Source organism: Protopterus annectens, chromosome 7.part0 (genome assembly GCF_019279795.1).
Source record: "Protopterus annectens isolate FY-2018-M chromosome 7.part0, PAN1.0, whole genome shotgun sequence".
Classification (NCBI taxonomy): Eukaryota; Metazoa; Chordata; order Ceratodontiformes; family Protopteridae; genus Protopterus; species Protopterus annectens.
The window spans coordinates 1,324,024,467-1,324,043,020 of NC_056739.1; the positions used below are offsets into that span (position 1 = coordinate 1,324,024,467).

The window sequence follows — 18,554 nt, forward strand, 5'->3', positions numbered from 1 at the left end:
TTCTAATAGGGAATTGAAAGACTCTTTGTTTACTTATAGCTGGTGATATTTGAATTGAAGTAATACTTGGCTTTCATAAAGGGCCTTACATCTGTATTGCGACAGGAATGTACAAAAGATCAAGGTTTTAAGTGAAAGGCTGTGTCACAATATGCAGTCATTACAAAACATTGTCGCCTCATAGCAAGACGTTGTCCCATTCGATTCTCAGCTAGTACGTCTTCTGTGTGGAGACATACGTGAGTGGGGCGTGCCTTTGTTGAAGGTTGTGCGTCAGGGCTGGTAACCCGGTACGTAAAAATCCACTACCAATCATTAGCGGACCGGAGTTCTGCTGTGGCGACCCCTAACCGGGAAAAGCCGAAAGACACAAACAAACAAACAAAACATTTCAGAGTAAAATGCATTGTTTCTTTTTCTAAGGCATTTACTAATAATCCCATTTTGCTATTCTTTATGGCATGGCATACATTTTCCATTGAACTACAGGTTCAGTCCAGCATAGTATTTATCGTTTTCAAACTTGTTTGTTTGTCTGTCTGTATGTATGTAGTTCTGTAACCACATTTGAGGTCATCTTATTCATAATCTGTGTTTCCATGTTATGTAGATTGTTTCCTCTTTTTATTGGGGACATAGAGTACTTTATTGATGTTTAGTAAACAGAAGTGCATTGGACAAATTTCACATATTGTGCCATCTCTGACCTTGCAGATCTGTCCTTTTGCTTTCTCTTGTTTTCATTATACTAACTGAAACTATTTCAGACATTTGACTCATTCCAAAAAGATCCCAAAGAATAATTTCTGAAATTTCTACTCCATCCCCATCTTAAGTGATTTTACTGGAAGCCATCTCTAGCAATGTTGTTTGCTTCCACACATACCAACCTAAAAAAAATAAAAATAGATTTAGTGTAACTTTTGAATTTATGTATTGAAAAACTAATGTAGTAAACAAAAGATCTCTCTACCAGCAGCTACAACTTGTTAGTTTATAAGTCTGGCAGAGGTGGAAAAAGTTCATCTTTAAAAAAAAAATGGGACAGTGAGAAAAGTAAACAAGTGTGTATGCATATATATATATATATATATATATATATATATATATATATATATATATATATATATAGGTGTCATACAGGTGGTCTAAGTATCAATTTATCTAATCAAAAGTGGTCAAAAATGTCATCTAATCGCATTTGATCTAATATTCTTTACATTTCACCAGTTATAACTCTCATAATTTATGACTTTTTATCACTGGTACTCATTTCCCTAAAAATTTGTACATAATTTTGCAATTTGCTTTTTTACACTGTACTGGACTGAGAGAGCTGGTGGTGCACTTATAGTTGTTTTTCCTTATCTTCCACTGTAGTGCAACTGTGGGGGGTTATATGTAAGTTAGGATTGGGGGGTTAGTTATTTTGGGTTAGATGAAGTGTGTTTAGACAAGTTGCATTCAGTCAGTTGTATTTAGATTGTGTGTATTTTAGATCAAATGACATACATCCATATAATATATATGGGATTATACAGTGAAGACTTTAGCCTTGCTGGGTCTTTCTTGACGTTTATAGCTAGTGATTTGTCTATGTGACCTTTATGCCCCTTGGTTTGGATTGTATTTGGGAAATTGTGCAGGCACCATAATGTTTATGGACATCAGGCTTGGTCTTGAACTTTGTGATTCCAAAAATTAGACAAGCAGTCCACGTAATGCTTTACTGATGAGTTCAGCAGAAGAGACAAAAATATGCATACCAACGGCTTTTGGGGTTTGGCTTTATTGGTCTGAGTCTGCCAGTAAACACTTTAACAGTAAAACGTCATCGGTTATTCAGAAGCCATGTAGCAGAAACAGTGGTGTGTACTTAAGGAGCCATAAGGTATTACACAGTGAAGGAGGTTCTTCGTGTTTCACTGTTGCAGTCTTACATTTGGGTAATCTGCTGGCAGGTTGCCCTCAGTCGGCCTGATTAACAAAGTCTTGGGTCTTGCTTCGGTTGCTGTCCCTTCTTCCATGATGTCAGGTCATCAGGGGTATAAAACATGCAGCCGATGCAATTACATCAGTCTTTCTTGCCGTGCGGTGCCCGAAGCAGAAGCATTTCGCAAGTGCCGGTCGGCCGACTCTTGAAATTTTCATTTTCGAGTTTCAGAACCGAAGTCTTCAATTTAAAGCTAAGTACCCCGTTGGGGAAACTTTTTCTTGCTCCTTACCGATGTCAGTAAAAGTTAATAATTGCATTACTTGTGGGAAGCAAATACCTCATAAAGATTTTCACTTGTACTGTATTCCTTGCCTAGGCCCTGACCACGACGTACCTTGTTGTCGGTTTTGTGCTTTATTTAGTCAGCGCACTATCCGTCGTCGGTACATTTTTGCCTCTAAATATTTCGATTCTCAGTTTAATTATCCAGAAATGACATCGGTTAGCCACCCGACTACTGGAATTAAAAAAAACGCAAAGAAAAAGACAGAGACAGACCGAGGTCCAAAACTGCCGATGACTCTTCTCCTAAGCCAGTCGCCAGTACTCGGTGAGGCGCTTTCGCAGCCACTGATACCCGCTACTTCTGATTCACAGGCCTCTACTGAGACCCATTCGGAGTCCAGAATGCCACAAAATGCTTCACCTATGCAACCCGCTGATGTCTACCTTGGATGGGTCCGGAGCCGCTGTGCAGGCACTGGCTTCTGAGGGTGTATTCAGGCCTACAGACTTGCATATTAAACCGACTCCACCTTCAGTACTAAGGCCTAAATCTGGATTTATGTAAAAAAAAATCAACACCCAGGCCACATGTTCAGGCCCCTATGCTTATAAAACAAGTGATCAAAATGGCTGAAGATCTAATTACTCTAATCAGGGGTAGTCAACCCCCCCCCCCTTCTAAGAGGCCTAGGGCTGAGCTTGACTATGAATCTTCTGATCAGGATTCTGTTTCTTCTGACTTTTCTAATGACCTGGATTTGTCTATACCTACTTATGAGGATTCTGATGCAGAGGATTCCATTCCCTCTGCTTCCCCCCTGAGGACTTTTCTTTTGGGGAAACTTTACATACCTTAAGGGAACATTTCCACTGGGAAAGTCAGGAATTTTCTGAATCCAAAAAGAGGCTTAGGGATTTCCTTCTTCTTCCTCAGCATAGGCCTTTGGCTATACCTCCTGTACTAGACATTGTTGATGTGTTTTTGGAATCCAGTATGGCCCCTGATTCCTTTCCTCTGGCTCCTAGTAAACCTGACAGATACTATAGGGTTCCTGAGTCCCACAAGTTCCTTTTCAAAAATCCTGTTGTGGACCCAGAAACCATTTCTCAGAGGCCTAAGGGCATTAAGGCTTCTACTGCTAAAAATCGTACCCCTTCTGATAGAGACTCCAGGGCGCTGGATAGATGGGGTAAAAAGGTTTATACTTCTGCAACCTTGGCAATCAGGGCTTTAAACTGTCAATTTTATATGCTAAAATATCAACAGCATATCATGGGACTGCCTAAACAGAAAATGATGTTGATTTCTGACTGTGTGGAAAATAAAGATTTACAGGATTTATTGCATTCAGCTGAACAAGTTGGAAACATACTTTGCAATGTGGTTTTGATTCTTTAGAGGCCTCTTGCAGGGCTGCTGTTACTGGGTCTGTGCTTAGAAGGCATGCTTGACTTAAGGAGCAGTCTCTGCCTGATCATGTTAAAGCAAAATTGTTGGATGCTCCTTTAAATCAGGACCGCCTGTTTGGCAATAAGGCTGAAGAAGTTCTAAAAAAGATGGAAGATAAAGCTAAATCTATGCAAACTGTGGAAGATTTCTTACAAGTGCAACCTCCAAGATTCGGTAGGCACTGGCCTACTAAGAACTGGTCCTTTCCAGCTTCTTCCAGATCCACTCAAGCCAAACCCAGACACACCAAAAGCACCAGGTTTCAGTCCCAAGGGACACTTAGAATTAAGCAATGGGGTGCTTCCACTTCCAAATCTGGAAATAACAAGACACCCCCTTATGGTAAACAGTCTCAATGACTGTCCTTTAAAATTACCAAGCACTTACCTTTCAGCCACCCCTTTGGGGGGAAAAATTGCTCTTCATGCAAAAAACTGGCAACTCATAACCCAGGACAAATGGGTTTTAAGTATAGTGTCCCAGGGATACAGGTTTCTTTTCCACATGTTGCCAACTCCAAACGGGTGGCCAGACCTGCCCCCAAATTAGTGGGCAGAGGCTCAGAAACAAGTACTTTCCCTCTTGAACATGGGGGCTATTCAACCGGTGCCAGAAGAGGAAAAGGGACAAGGTTTCTATTCCTGACTTTTCCTGGTACCCAGAAATGGCAAATCATGGTGTCCAATTCTGGATCTGTCTACTCTAAACACCTTTCTGGACATTCCAAAATTCAAGATGCTGACTCTTCACCAGTTACTTCCTATGCTAGGTAAGGATGCCTGGTTGGCAACTTTAGATTTAAAAGAAGCTTACCTGCATATCCCAATCAGGGAATCTTGCAGAAGATACCTATGCTTCAAAGCAGACTACTTGCATTATCAGTTCTCTGCACTGCCCTTTGGTTTGTGTACTGCACCCAGGGTATTCACAAAGTGCTTGGCTCCAGTAATTGCATTTTGCAGGCAAAGAAATATTCAAATATATCCATACCTGGGCGATTGTCTAATTCAGGCAGAAAACCAGGCCATACTTATAAAACATCTGGTGTTTGTAAAAAGGGTTCTAACTTGTCTAGGGTACACCATAAATGAAAAGAAATCACAACTGGTACCCTCTCAACAAATTACATTCCTGGGTGCAAGCTTGAATACAACTGCCCAGATGGCTTTCCTCGCACCAGAAAAGCAAATTCATTTGGTAACTTACTTCAAACAGGTGGCCACAAAAGCCCTGCTATCTGCAAGACAAATACTGCAAGCCTTGGGGTTCATGGCCTCCTGCATTCTTCTAATTCCATATGCAAGACTGCATATGAGGAAACTTCAGTGGTACTTAAAAAGTTTATAGAGTCAACATTGTCACATCCTGGAAACAATGATTCCTATCATACCTTGCCTGCACCTAGAGTTCCTATGGTGGGCAGAGGCCTGCCATCAAAACAAGGGGCTGCCATTCACACTACCCCATGCCGCTCAAACCCTAACTACAGACGCATCAGACTATGCATGGGGGCTCATCTGGCAGGAAGTGCATTCAGGGCAAATGGAGCCCAAATCAAATGCACCTACATATCAATCAAAAAGAAATCTTAGCTGTACAGAATGCTCTGACAGCCTTCAAGGACTACATTCATCCAGGACAATTAATGGTAAAGAAGGACAACACCACGGTTATGTGGTACATAAACAAGCAGGGGGGTACACATTCCTATCCCTTCTGCAGACTAGCCATGGCATGGTGGAACACGGCCTTCAGCTACCAAGTGCAACTGCAAGCTCAATTCCTGCCAGGAAAACTGAATATTCTGGCAGACGAACTAAGCAGAAATCTCATGGACCCACACGAATGGAAACTGGAACCACGGATTTTCAACATGTTGACAAGCAAATGGGGGAGCCCAAACATAGATCTATTTGCCTCCCCCCAGAACTACCAGTTGGACAAATTTTGCACAAGAACTCCTCACAAAAAAGCCTGAAAAGTGGAGGCTCTGTCCTTCATCTGGAAAAACCCTATCAGTCTACGCCTTTCCCCCTCTGCCTCTGCTCTCCAAAGTTCTGCTAAAAGTCAAACAGGACAAACCAAAAATGATTTTGATTGCTCCAGACTGGCCACGCCAACACTAGTACCCACTCCTGTGCAGTGTGTTACAAATTTCTCCATGGCACCTGCCTCAGACATCTTCCTTACTGTCTCAGCAGGAGAACCAAATTCTGCACCCTCAGCTCCCAACATTGAGGCTTGCAGCTTGGCTAATCACTTAAATTCACCCTTAGCATCCCTCGGCAAACCTGTGATGGATGTCATTTTGGAGGTGAGACGACCTAGTACTAGAAAATCTTATGCTGACAAATGGAAAAGATTCTGTGCCTGGAATCAATCTCAAGGCATGAGCACAGCAGCGCCCAATTTACCTCAGATTTTGCAATACTTAACTGAGATGCTTCACAAGGGCCTGTCTTTTTCCTCCATTAAAATCCATGCCTCAGCCATTTCAGCTCATTACAACACAGAGCCTCCCCTCTTCTCTCATCCTCTGCTCAAGCAGTACCTCAGAGGGGCCAAAAACTTGAGACCACCCAGGAGAGCTCTAACCCCTGCCTAGGACCTTAACTTTGTATTGGAGAAACTCACTCTCCTTTCGAGACAGCTGCTACTGCAGACTTAAAATTTATTTCTTGGAAAACAGCCTTCCTTTTAGCAATCACTTCAGCTAGAAGGATATCTGAATTACAGGCCCTTATGGCAGTGGAGCCTTTCATCATCTTTCATGCTGACAGGGTGTCACTCAGGACCAATCCAGCCTTTATGCCCAAGGTGGTATCCAGTGTGGCTCTTAATTAGTCCATTCATTTGCCAACTTTCTTTCCCAGTCCACAGAACAAGGGGGTGCGGATTCTGCTTTCCATTGATGTGCACAGACAACTTAGATTATACTTGAACAGGACTAAATCTCGAAGAAAATCTGAACAACTGCTGGTAGCATTTGCTGCAGGGGCAGAGGGGAAGCCATTTCAAAACAAACAAGTTCTAAATGGATAAGCCATTGCATTCATTTCTGCTATAAGCACCATGGAAAACCTATCCCCCAGGGGATTAGATCTCATTCCACCAGGGCTGCATCCACTTCTGCAGCCTTTCTCAGAGGTGTTCCTACCAGGGATATTCTAGAAGCTGCTACCTGGAGTTCAGTTCATACTTCCACCAAGCATTATCACTTACCAATTTTCTCTAAATCCAGAGCTGGCTTTGCCACTGCTGTTTTGCAGGGCCTTATAGCTGGTCCTAATGCTGTATAAATCCATCCTCCCAACCATAGCTTTGGGAATCTACCCAAATGTAATAACTGCAACAGTGAAACACAAAGAACATAGTACAGTTGTGTACACTTACCATAAATGTAGATGTTCGAGTGTATTCACTGTTGCAGTCCTAGTTACCCTCCCTCCAGCCCCCTGTTTTTCTCTTACTATACCTCTACTTTCTTTTACTATGCTTAAAAGCCTTTTTGGTGTATTTGCTTTGGATGGAGGTATATTTTTGTGTTTTTAATTTTATTTTGCTCCCCATTTGGGGGGCACCTGACATCTGGGGCAAGGAAAACTGATGTAATGGTGTCAGCTGCATGTTTTATACCTTTGACGACCTGACGTCATGGAAGAAGGGACAACAACCGACGCAGGACCCAAGACTTTGTTAATCAGGCCGACTGAGGGTAACCTGCAGATTACCCAAATGTAATGACTGCAACAGTGAATACACTCGAACATCTACATTTATGGTAAGTGTACACAACTGTACTTTCTAGCTTTGCTGGGTCTTTCTTGAAGATTCTACACACTCGCACACACACACTTGCATTAATATATACATGCACCACACAATTTTCTGTGCAGTACTGCAGTGTCAGACATAAAATTGGAGACCCTGTTTGGTGAGTTTGCCATGTTCATCTTGTTTTCCTTCTCATTTCACTTTTCTTCTCCTCTAAAACTACTACTGTTGGAGATGCTTGTGTCCTATACCTATTCCCATTATGATGTTGCGAATCACAGTAAGAAAGCGTTTTTAGACCCGTTGCTGTCACTTGTTTCATATTACTCGTTGAGTTTGTATCTCGGTCCTAACTTTTTTTTTTAGCAGAAAGTTCTGTTATTCAGTGCTCAAGTGGCTGACAAGATAGTAAGACTAGACCTGCACTGGCCTCTGCTGCTTGGGAAAGAAGCACTGCTTTGAGCATGACCATAAGTGCCAGCAATTTAGCACAGTCTCCCCCAGGTGACATGGGAATAAACTCTTGGCCTGCTTACAACCAAGAGAAAGATGGCAGTTTTCAGTGAAGTCAAGGACTCCTCTTTGTACTACTTCAGAACTTCAGCTTTAAAGAATTGGTAATTACTGCGAGTGAAAGCTTAAATTTAAACTTGCCTTTAGCAAAATCGTCTTTACCTGAAAGGACAAAATTCACAAATGCTTAAAGTTTATGACTCCAAAGTTTGACTTTTCAGCATGTGTTTAAACAAACTACTCACACCCATATAGTCAGATATCATCTTGAATTTGCAAGGTAGAGGAATAAAGCACTGACTCTAACCATAATAGTAAGTGGCAAGTGTCTGTTTTGAACAGTCTTGAGGGGAACAGAGTCATGATTCAAGTCTGCTGATTACTACCAAAGCAGTAGAGGCTTACAGGGCACCAAAGTCTCAGTAAGGACCAAGGATATGGGCTTTACACCATCAAGCACGTGATAGTAGCCCTCATTAGCATGTGGTGGGAACATGCAAATGCAGCCGGAAAGCATTGTAGGCCCAATAATAATTTGCATACTAATGTTATCCACTAGAGGTGGGTTAGGGCCTAACAGAAACTTCCTGATTTCCAGCATTGGCACATACTAGGGAGACAAACCACTTTTGTGGCTGCCTGTATGACACTGCCTTCCTTTTGGGGCTCTTCAACTTGTTTGATTTTCTAGTGTCAGGAGAATGAATAGGATGAATACCAGCAGGAAGGGGGGGGGGGGTGTTGGTGTTGGTGTTTGGCAGGAATGGATGGAAACACTACTTTAAAAATAAAAAAAACGTAGTCTAATAGTAACACACACAGCTGTGGGTATTGAAAACAACTCCACAACAATTTTTGCATGACATTTGTCCTTTGCTGCACAAAGCACCAGTACCTGTAGTGATGATTCCATTTCATAGACTGTTGAGCAGTTACAGCAAAATGCTGTGTATGCCTTAGCTTCTAAAGCCTAACAGGTTTTGACACTTAACGTTGTCATGTCAAAGCTTAGAACTGACACAGACTCACACTGTTAATGGTATGCCTAATTCCAAAGAGAAAGATTAAAAGTTTCAGTTAACTAAAATTTGTGAAACAGTCTGCTTCCATACTTTAAAATGCTCTTATGACTTTGTGAATGCTATGTCTAAAGCAGCAAAGACGAGTGGTCATTTAAAAGCATGCTTTGCTGTTGACAAATTACTAAACAATAAATAGCCTTTTCTGTTTAGCAGTCCTACTGTTGCAATGATAGAAACCTTTCTACTGAGCCAAACCAGAGCCTAGCCTTCCATATCCCCACAGTTATCTTTATGTTATCCTCTTCCAAATCCTTATACTTCACAGTTTACAAATAAATAATGGAATACTGTTTATAATATATTGCATATCATTGAAAAGTACAGATATAAAACAATATTTCTTGTTTTGCTTTTGGTTATACTGTTATGATCTTTTGTTGCAGATAGCGGTATAGGATATTATTCATAGATTAATAGATACTCAAGTACTTTTGAAACTTGTGACTATGAATACCTTGCCAGTACCCATCCTCAGGTTACACCTTATTTCTGCCAAATCACTGTACCAGTGGCTCTCAGTCTAGTAATCTATGATGTCCTTCTATTTACATGTTGCAGTATTCATAACAGTAGGGAGGTTGCTGCCTGCAGTGCCGACATCCGGCCAGTATACCAAAGTCTTGCTTCAGGAGCATGTGACGTCCTGCGCTAGGGCTATAAACCACGTAGGGTTTAAAAGTGACATCTGCACATACCCTCTTCAGAATTTTCTGCCGCAGTGAACGTCAGACTCCAGTTCGGAAAGCAGATCGCTAATTCAGATGACTGCTACAAACCACTACAGATAAGTACCCTGTGGGATTTTCATTGTTTCCTTTTGTTTTTTTGCTAATACATACATGTCCACTATAACAGGGAAGTGTGCTTGTGGGAGTCAGATTCCTCCCAAGGACTCGCACGATAAGTGTGTATTCTATTTAGGCGAGGCCTGCAACCATACATCCTGCCCTATTTGCAAATCATTCGTCCCCAAAACCCTTTGTAGCCTTTTGGCTGCGCTTAAACTTTATTTAGAAAATCAGAGGCTCCGACATCTTGCGCTCGGTATGGAGGGAAGAACAGGCCTGTCCGAAGAGCTGCCAAGGAGAAAGGCCAAGAAAACCAGGCCTGATTCCCATGCTGCACCTCAGGCATCAGGGGCAATTCTTGATGCTGATGAAAGCCCGGGATCTCTTCAGACCCCCGTTTCCTTACTAGGCCCGGGAACCTCGATGGAAGCTGGACTGGCAGACGCCTTGTGTACATCCTGTGAGGCAAATCAGCCATCAGCTCCTGATGGCGGAGGGGAACCATGACTCATTCAGTTGGAGGACCCTGCTCCTGTTCCTCCGTCCACCCAGACATCAGCTCCCTCTCTTTCTCTACAGTCTACTCCAATGAAGAAAAAACAAAAAATAAGGCACACAGAACCACAACCTGTTTCAGGCTGGGAAGTTTTCTCTCAAAGCTTTTTTAAATCATTCCAGGCCCTGCAGACTCAACAGCAACCAACTGTTTCTTCTGCAGGGCTCCCTTTGCTTGTGTCAGAGGAAGAGCCTTCCTCAGATGAATATTCTGTGACCTATGAATCTCAAATTGATTCACCTAAAGACTTTATTACACCAGAGGAAGAGGATCCCATTACCCCAGAGTCCACTGGGGAAGAATTCACCTTTGGTGATATCATCTCTCTCATGAGGAAACATTTTTAAGTGGTAGGCCTTAGAGGTCTCAGACAGTAAGAAAAGATACTTTGACCTGCTGAAAATGGAACAGCCATCCCCTTCAGCTGTGCTCCCTTTGCTCCTTGCCTTCCGGGATGCCTTCTTTGCCACCTCTCAGACTCCAGATTCACAACCACCAGCATCTAAACATCCTGACCATTTTATAAGGTCCCTCAGGGCATCCAGTTCCTCTTTAGAAACTCAACAGCAGACCCTGCTGTTATTGCAGTCTCTGCAGATAAGACATCTAGGCAATTGCGTTCTTGTACCCTCTATCCTACTGATAAAGACAATAAATGTATGGACAGACTTGGGGGGGGGGTGTATACCTCCTCTACTCGAAGAGCCTTGAACTACCAAACCCATGTGGCTAGGTGTGTCCTGGACACTATTGCTAAGGCTTCCACCCTACTCTCTGAGGTCCCTGAATCCAACATTAACAAAACTCAGCTTAACAACCTGCACTCCACAGCATCCCAAGTAACTAGGTACTCCATCAAATGCAGTTATGATGCTGTGGAAGCTTCATCCAAATCTGCTGCTTGTGGCTCAGTACTAAGGTGCTACTCCTGGCTGAGACTTCAGCTAAAATGCCCTCAGATGTACAAACAACGCTGCTTGATGCCCCCCGGATAATAAAGTGCTATTTGGCCAGGCCCCAGCTGAATTTCTTAAATCCCTTCAAGAGAAGGGAAAAGAACCTCAAAACCTAAAACACTTACTGGTATCTCCCATTTCCAGATACCACAGAAACTATCCTCGGAAGACGTCCTTTGTCAGGAGGCAATCCTCCCACACAGCTCAGCAGACAAAGGGATGCAGGCAACCGAGGAAAACCTCTGCCCTCAGGTTTCCCTCCACCCCTTCCACTGCCCCCTTTTGGAGCCTGTCTGATCAATCTAGAGCACCATTACTAAGTCAAAACACCCCACTGTCCCTTTGCCTCACCCTCTCCCTACCTCCTGGCAGAAGATTACAACAGAAAGATGGGTACTTTCCATCATTCAGAGGGGTTACTTTATGACTTGGTGGATGTTACCCCCCTTTTCCAGGGAATCCCTCAACCTCCAGCAAACCAAGTCCACCTTTTACCCACTGTCATTCAACAACTACTCGCCAGGGCACCATAGAACAAATAACACCCACACAAGAAACAAAGGTTTTTACTCGATTGTTTTTTGGTACCAAGAAAAAACCCATGGAGACCAGTCCTGGATCTATCTTTTCTAAACCTGTTTCTCAAGGTACCCAGCTTCAAAATGATCACCTTATCTTTGCTCCTTCCCACTCAGGCCTACATGGTGGCCTTGGATTTGAAGGATGCCTACCTCCACATTCCCATTCACCCAAACTACAGGAAATTCCTTCGCTTTACAGTAGGTTCCTGGCATTTTCAATTCTCTGCCTTGCCTTTGGGCTCTCCACAGCCCCTCAAGTGTTCACAAAGTGTCTAGCACCTTTTATTGCTCACTGCAGAACACAGGGCATACAAATATACCCATACCTAGATGGCCTTATGGTACTTAATCAAAACCACCAAGTCCTCCAAGAGCACCTAAGGCTAGTGATCAACACCCTAACCCAACTGGGGTTCACTATAAACAAGGAAAAGTCTCATCTGCAAGCCAAAAAAGACATAGTTTTCTTAGATTGCAGAATCAGAACAGACTTGAAAGCCTTTATCCCAGAAAAAAGAATCCTGGATCTGGCCATCTACGTCAACACACTTATCAACCTTACCTCATTGCCAGCACGGGAATTCCTAAGGATTCTTGGACACATGGCATCCCTAATGATCCTACAAACCTTCAAAACAGCCCTACTCCCAGGAACTCTCAAAGTGATCACAGACAATATGACTGTCATGTGATACATAAACAGGAGGGGACAAGATCCTATCCTCTCTGCAGCTTAGCCAACCAAGTCTGGACTCTAGCAACGACTCTAAGCATCCATCTAGTAACAGTCTACATTTCCATGACAGAAAATGTCATGGCAGAGTCTCTAAGCAGAATTTCAGCTCCCTGTCACGAATGGATGCTTCACAGAGATGTATTCCTGGATCTCATTCACAAGTGGGGTATTCTACAACTCAATCTGTTTGCCTCCTCCCAGAACAAATAGATGCCCAAATTTTGCACAAGGGCTCCACATCCACAAGCCTAGAAAGTGGACGCCTTCTCCTTTCACTGGGGGGGGGGGGGTTGTTTCTCTATGCCTTTCCACCATTCCCTCTGATTCAGAAAGTTGTCCTCAAAATACAGAAGGACAAACCAAAAATTCGGTTGGTGACCCCCTACTGGCCAGGACAGTGCTGGTTTCCCCCTCTTTACCTACTAGCCAAGGGCAATCACCACAAGTTACCCCACCAAATAGACTTGCTCACACAGAACAGGGGATCCCTACTCCACCCTCAAGTGAACAACTTGAAACTGAACTTGTGGGTGATAGGGTTGTAATCCCCTTCAGACACCTATATACAGAGGACATACTCAATGTCCTGCAGGAGGCCAGGAAACCTAGCACCAGGAGAAATTACATCTCTAAATGGAAAAGATTCTCCAGGTGATGTCAGAGGAAAAACCAGGACCCTATGAGTATTCCTGTTCCTTTGGCCTTTCCTATTTGTGTGAGCTCCTTCATGCAGGACTAACTTACTCATCAGGTAGTCCATTTATCTGCCATCTCTGCCTGTCTGCCCATGTTACCACCGCTGCCTTCTAGATTAGAGGTCAAGCTGTTCCTGAAAGGATTTCTTCATGTCATTTCCACAAGAAGCCTATCCCTCCACCTTGGGACCTGAATTTTCTCCTAGAAAAACTCACGCTGCCACCTTTTGAACTAGCGCATTCAGTAACCCCGAAACTGTGCACCCTTAAAACTGTATTACTAGTGGCCCTTACATCCGCCAGGAGGGTATCAGAAATTCAAGCCCTTATAGCCATCCATCCTTACCTCATTTTCCACAAGGATAGAGTTGCCCTGAGGACTAATCCCTCTTTCATGCCTAAGGTGGTTAATGAACTTTCGTTAAACCAAACCATTAATCTACCCTAACCCCCAAAATGCCTCAGAGAGGGACCCTACATTCTCTGGATGTATGCAGACAACTGAGGTATTATTTAGACAAAACCAAAGTTATTAGGAAATCTGATCAGCTTTTCATCTGCTTCCACCCTAGGGCTCTAGGGAAGACAGTTACCAAACCAACCATTTTCTCATGGATCTCTAAATCCATTGGAATATTTTACTCCTCCCATGGTAAAACCTTAGAGGGCCAGGTCAAATCACACCCTACCAGGGCAGCTGCTTACTCAACTGCTTTTTCAAGGGGGTGGATTATGCCTCAATCCTCGAAGCCGCCACCTGGGCCTCAGTGCACAACTTCAGCAAACATTACAAACTGGACTTAGCTTCCAGGGCTAGAGCTGGTATCGCCAGGTCTAGTCTACAGGATCTCATTGACCAAGGACCCCAATCCTCCTCCCAGGTTCATGCCTAAAAGCTTTGGCACTCTCCCTACTATTATGAATACTGCAACATGTGAATAGAAGGACATAAAATAGCTGTGTAAGAACTTACCATAACCTTAGATGTCCTTCTTTTCCATGTTGCAGTATTCAGCCCCTCCCTACCTGCCCCCTCTGACTCCCCAGCCTATTATACCTTACTGGCCTGTGGGCATATTTTCATCCTGTCATCTTGCCTTTTAGCCTCTCCACCAATCATAGCCTAATAAGTACCCTTATTCTAGTCTACATGTGAATCTCTAGGGTCTACCTTCTTAGACCCTCCTTAAACCTCAAGAAGTACTAGTGTATACGGCAGTCCATTCTGAAGATGATACGTGCAGACGTCACTTTTATACCCTATGTTGGTTTATGGCCCTAGCACAGGACATCACACGTACCCTCCTGAAGCAAGACTTTGGTGTACTGGCTGGATGTAGGCTTTGCAGGCAGCAACCACCCTACTGTTATGAATACTGCAACATGGAAGAGAAGGACATCTAAGGTTATGGTAAGTTCTTACACAACTATTCTTTACATCTAAAGGAAGTTAATGAGGCGCGCAGCTTAACTTACCGGGGAAGTTTATTCCAGAGGTTTGGGAGGTGCTGTGCTGTAAACCTGTCCCTCTACCATGTTTTATGTATCTGTTGGTGAAGATTTTGGTCCATGGTTATAGTACTGGTGGAGCCGTTGGACTTGTGGTTATACAGGAGGTCCAGGACAGTGGATCCCTAATAGAGCATTAAGGGAGATGCACATCTCCCCTCAAAAGTTTCTAAGACACTAAATAAAGGAATAGATCTTTCAGCTTGATAGCTTAGGAACTTTAGGCCTGTGATCTTTTGTTTCAAGGCCTTTGGGGTCTTCCTAGATGTTTGATAAGGTACATTCCAAAGTGGACATTGTACTTGGTGCTTGGTGTGATCAGTGCTGAGTATAAGTAATTACCTCTTTAGATGTTTTTTCTTTTTTTTTTTTTTTTAACCTCTCTAGATTTTGATGATATTCTTTTGACAGTCATCTGCAAACTTTGTTAGCTAGAGGTCTTAACACTTTGCTTGGAGATATGAGGAGTACACTCCAAAAAGGAATGGTCCAAGCACTGAACCCAGAGGAACACATCTGGTTACTTTGTGTTTTTAATGAGGCATCAGAAGCTCACACTAGATGAGTTCTGTCTTTCAGACAGTTTTCTGGCCATCTTCCCATATATGGGTCAGTTTTAAAAGCATTTGTCTTCTGTATAATGCTAGCAGGGAGACTGGTGTTGAAGGCCTTGGCCAAATCAAGATATGTTATGTGTACTGCATGGTCATTGTCTGCAGCCTCTGTAACCTTTTGAATTAGTTTACTAGATTCAGCAGACAGTGTGTACCCTTGTCAAACCATTGGAGATTGTCTAATAGGACTTGTGATATTGTACTTTATGAGGTTAGTTATAATATTTTCCATGGCTTTAACAAAAGGATTGTAAGGCTGTTAGATTTGTAATTAACTGGGTCAATTTTACAGCCACCCTTATGGAGGTGCATCACTACTACTGTGTGCCACTCATCAAGGATAAAATTAATAGCTAAATTGATTAAACATTTTAAGGGATAGGTCTGCAAGGGCATGTTTACCATTTTTACCACCTTTATTGAATTATCACTTAAGACATAACCAAGTAAACATTTATATAAAAATACATATTAACATACCGCCAGCTGCAAACATTATACATCACATATACTGTTTTGTATAATTATCATTTCATTATTACATAAATTGTTCAATTCTTGCCTTCCTTAAACCTCACTCCTCCTTCAAGACATTATTCTGCATGTATTGTTCCCACAATTTCCATATTTTCTAGGTAATTTGCTCCTACCATTTTCTAATGATCTCACTTCTAGTTCTTTTATTTTTGTTACAATATACAGTACTTCAAATACAGTTGTTTACTTTGATTTCCATTTTCTGGTAACTGCTTTTTTGGCAGCCACCAGAATGAATCTTAACAAGGCCTTAATATGTCTAGGCAATTAAGATCCTGTATCCTAGCTCAAAAAATTATTTCTTAAATGACTCATTTTCTCACCCAATATTTCTGACAGAGAACTCAGTAGGAACATTTTTAAAGTCTGCCAACTCATTACACTCACAAAACATATGATTTGATGTTGTCAGTTTGCATCATTCTATCCTTAACCGATGGGTTTGGATCTGATTCTTTGGATCCGACTCATCTGTTACTAAAGCTTGTGGCAACCAAGATCTCTCAAGCTTCTTTCTTACCCACAATGCACCAGCCCCTATTACCTTAGATCTTGTTTGCCACTTTTCAGTGAAAGACGTGGTTTCCAGCACTCTTCAGCAATATTAATATAAATTTATAAAAACTTCCTTTATTTACTTAATTTTCCTTTCTGTATTTAAATTAAGTATTCCCCTTACCTGTCTAATCCCTTTTTGTGCACGGTTAATACTAAATTTCTTAGTTTTCTGTTATTTGTTGCACTCGCATAGTTCTTGATACTATTATTAGTATCTTTTTTGTGGTACTATATTTTATGTAGTTTTTCTCATACCATTATTGGTAGCTGAGCTGTTCTGTCTTCTATTTGCACTTTCATTTCTCTCTCAAAAAAATAGTAGTAGTAGAAATAGTTGAATAGTCTCTCCTTGACTTTCGTTGGTGTGACAGCATGGTGGATAAAGCTCCTGCAGGCTTTAAGAAATGTACAAAGTGTCAGCATAAGCTCCCCTTGCCAGATGCCCACTCTTTGTGTGTATACTGTTTAGAACTGCTTCACTTGCAAGAAAATAGTTCTGTTTGCTAAAGATTCAACCCAAGGGCATTGGCTGAGTGCAAGAACAAATTGATTCTTAAAAGGCCTTTTGCCGTCATGTTTTGGAGAGGCTAAGTGTGGAGAGAAATCTTCAAAAACTAAGACAAAAATCCTCATCTCTAAAGCTGCCTTCTTCCTCTTCTGCTTTGGAGTCATCAAAGAAGAGATCTCACAAAGATCCGACTTCACCCTCGGATCCAAAGGATCCAAAGAAGCTGAAAGTGTCTGATCCGACTTCTTTGAATCCAAGGAGAACAAAATTATCTTATCCGACCTTCCCGGCTTCGCCACAATCCAAATCAGAACCAACTGTTGCTGGTTCTTCAACTTCTGTTATTTTACCAAGGACTCTGTGTTCACCGTCGGTGGTCCGGTACCCTCTCGGGTACCTTCCACTTTTCTGGACAGACCCAGATCCCCTTCATTGTTTTCCACTTGTTCTTCCAGAAGTCTCGGCACAGGGGGAAAATGAGTGATCTGAAGCTGTTGTCTTCATTTGGTCTTCAACCTGTGGGTTCCTGGATCCGGCACAGATCCGACGGCCGCATACCCACCATCTTCATCCGAGCTCCAAGTTCCTCCTCTACCCATAATGCCCTGTCTCCTTCCTCCCTTCAGATCTCATTTGTCGTGCTTCAAGCCTGCATTGCGATCCACTGCTCCGAGCTTCTGTTTAGGTAAGAAGGTGTATTTTCCTCTTTTTGGCTAATTTTATTTGTTAAAAGCTTTCTCCTTTCTATTTCCTACCCTACCCAACACTACTGTTGGTTTAAAAAAAAGCCCCTCTTTCCCTTTTTCTTTGAGTGTGTGTGTGTGTGTGTGTGTGTGTGTGTGTGTGTGTGTGTGTGTGGTTTTCACTTGGTTTCTCAGTCCTTTTGGCTATGTCTGAGGCCCCAAAACCCGGGTTTTGTAAGTGCAGGGAGTGTGGCCATAAGCTCTCCCCAGCCGATGGCCACACTCTGTGTGTAGTTTGCATGGGGGCAGCTCACCTAGAGACCTTCTGTTCCATCTGAGCCGGGTTTAATCCCCAGGCACTGATGGACAGGAGGAATAAGTTAATCTTAAAAGGGCTTCTTCCCTCTCCTTCAACCGAGGCACAGGCTCCTTCTGCCTTGGTCTCTTCTGCTGTCTCCATCCCGGCCTCTAGGACTTAACCTCCTGCCAAGAGGCCCGGGGATGGGGGGATGGAGATAAGCTGCTAAAGCACAAGGATAGGCCCAAGAAGCGATCCCCAGATCGCTTGGGTCTGGCGGGCTCTCCTCCTAAAGTTAAGCAAAAATTCTGCTGACACTGCTGAAGGTGCAGAGGAACAGAAGAGCAAACATGAAACAAATCTTCTGCAGAACATCACAGCTGTTTCTTATAGCTGTATAAAGTCTTCAATGAAAAACCACAAATGGACCATAAAACAACTTTAATGATACATAAAATAACACACAAAATAAAAAAGCAGGGACCAAACGATAAG

The 18,554-nt window shown here is 42.6% G+C and overlaps 1 protein-coding gene across 4 annotated transcripts in view; it reads left to right on the forward strand.

Annotated features, from left to right (window-relative positions):
- ARNT2 (aryl hydrocarbon receptor nuclear translocator 2) overlaps positions 1-18,554 on the forward strand; it is a 2,296,360-nt gene that overhangs the window by 2,053,621 nt on the left and 224,185 nt on the right. The gene's annotated exons all lie outside the window — the stretch shown is intronic.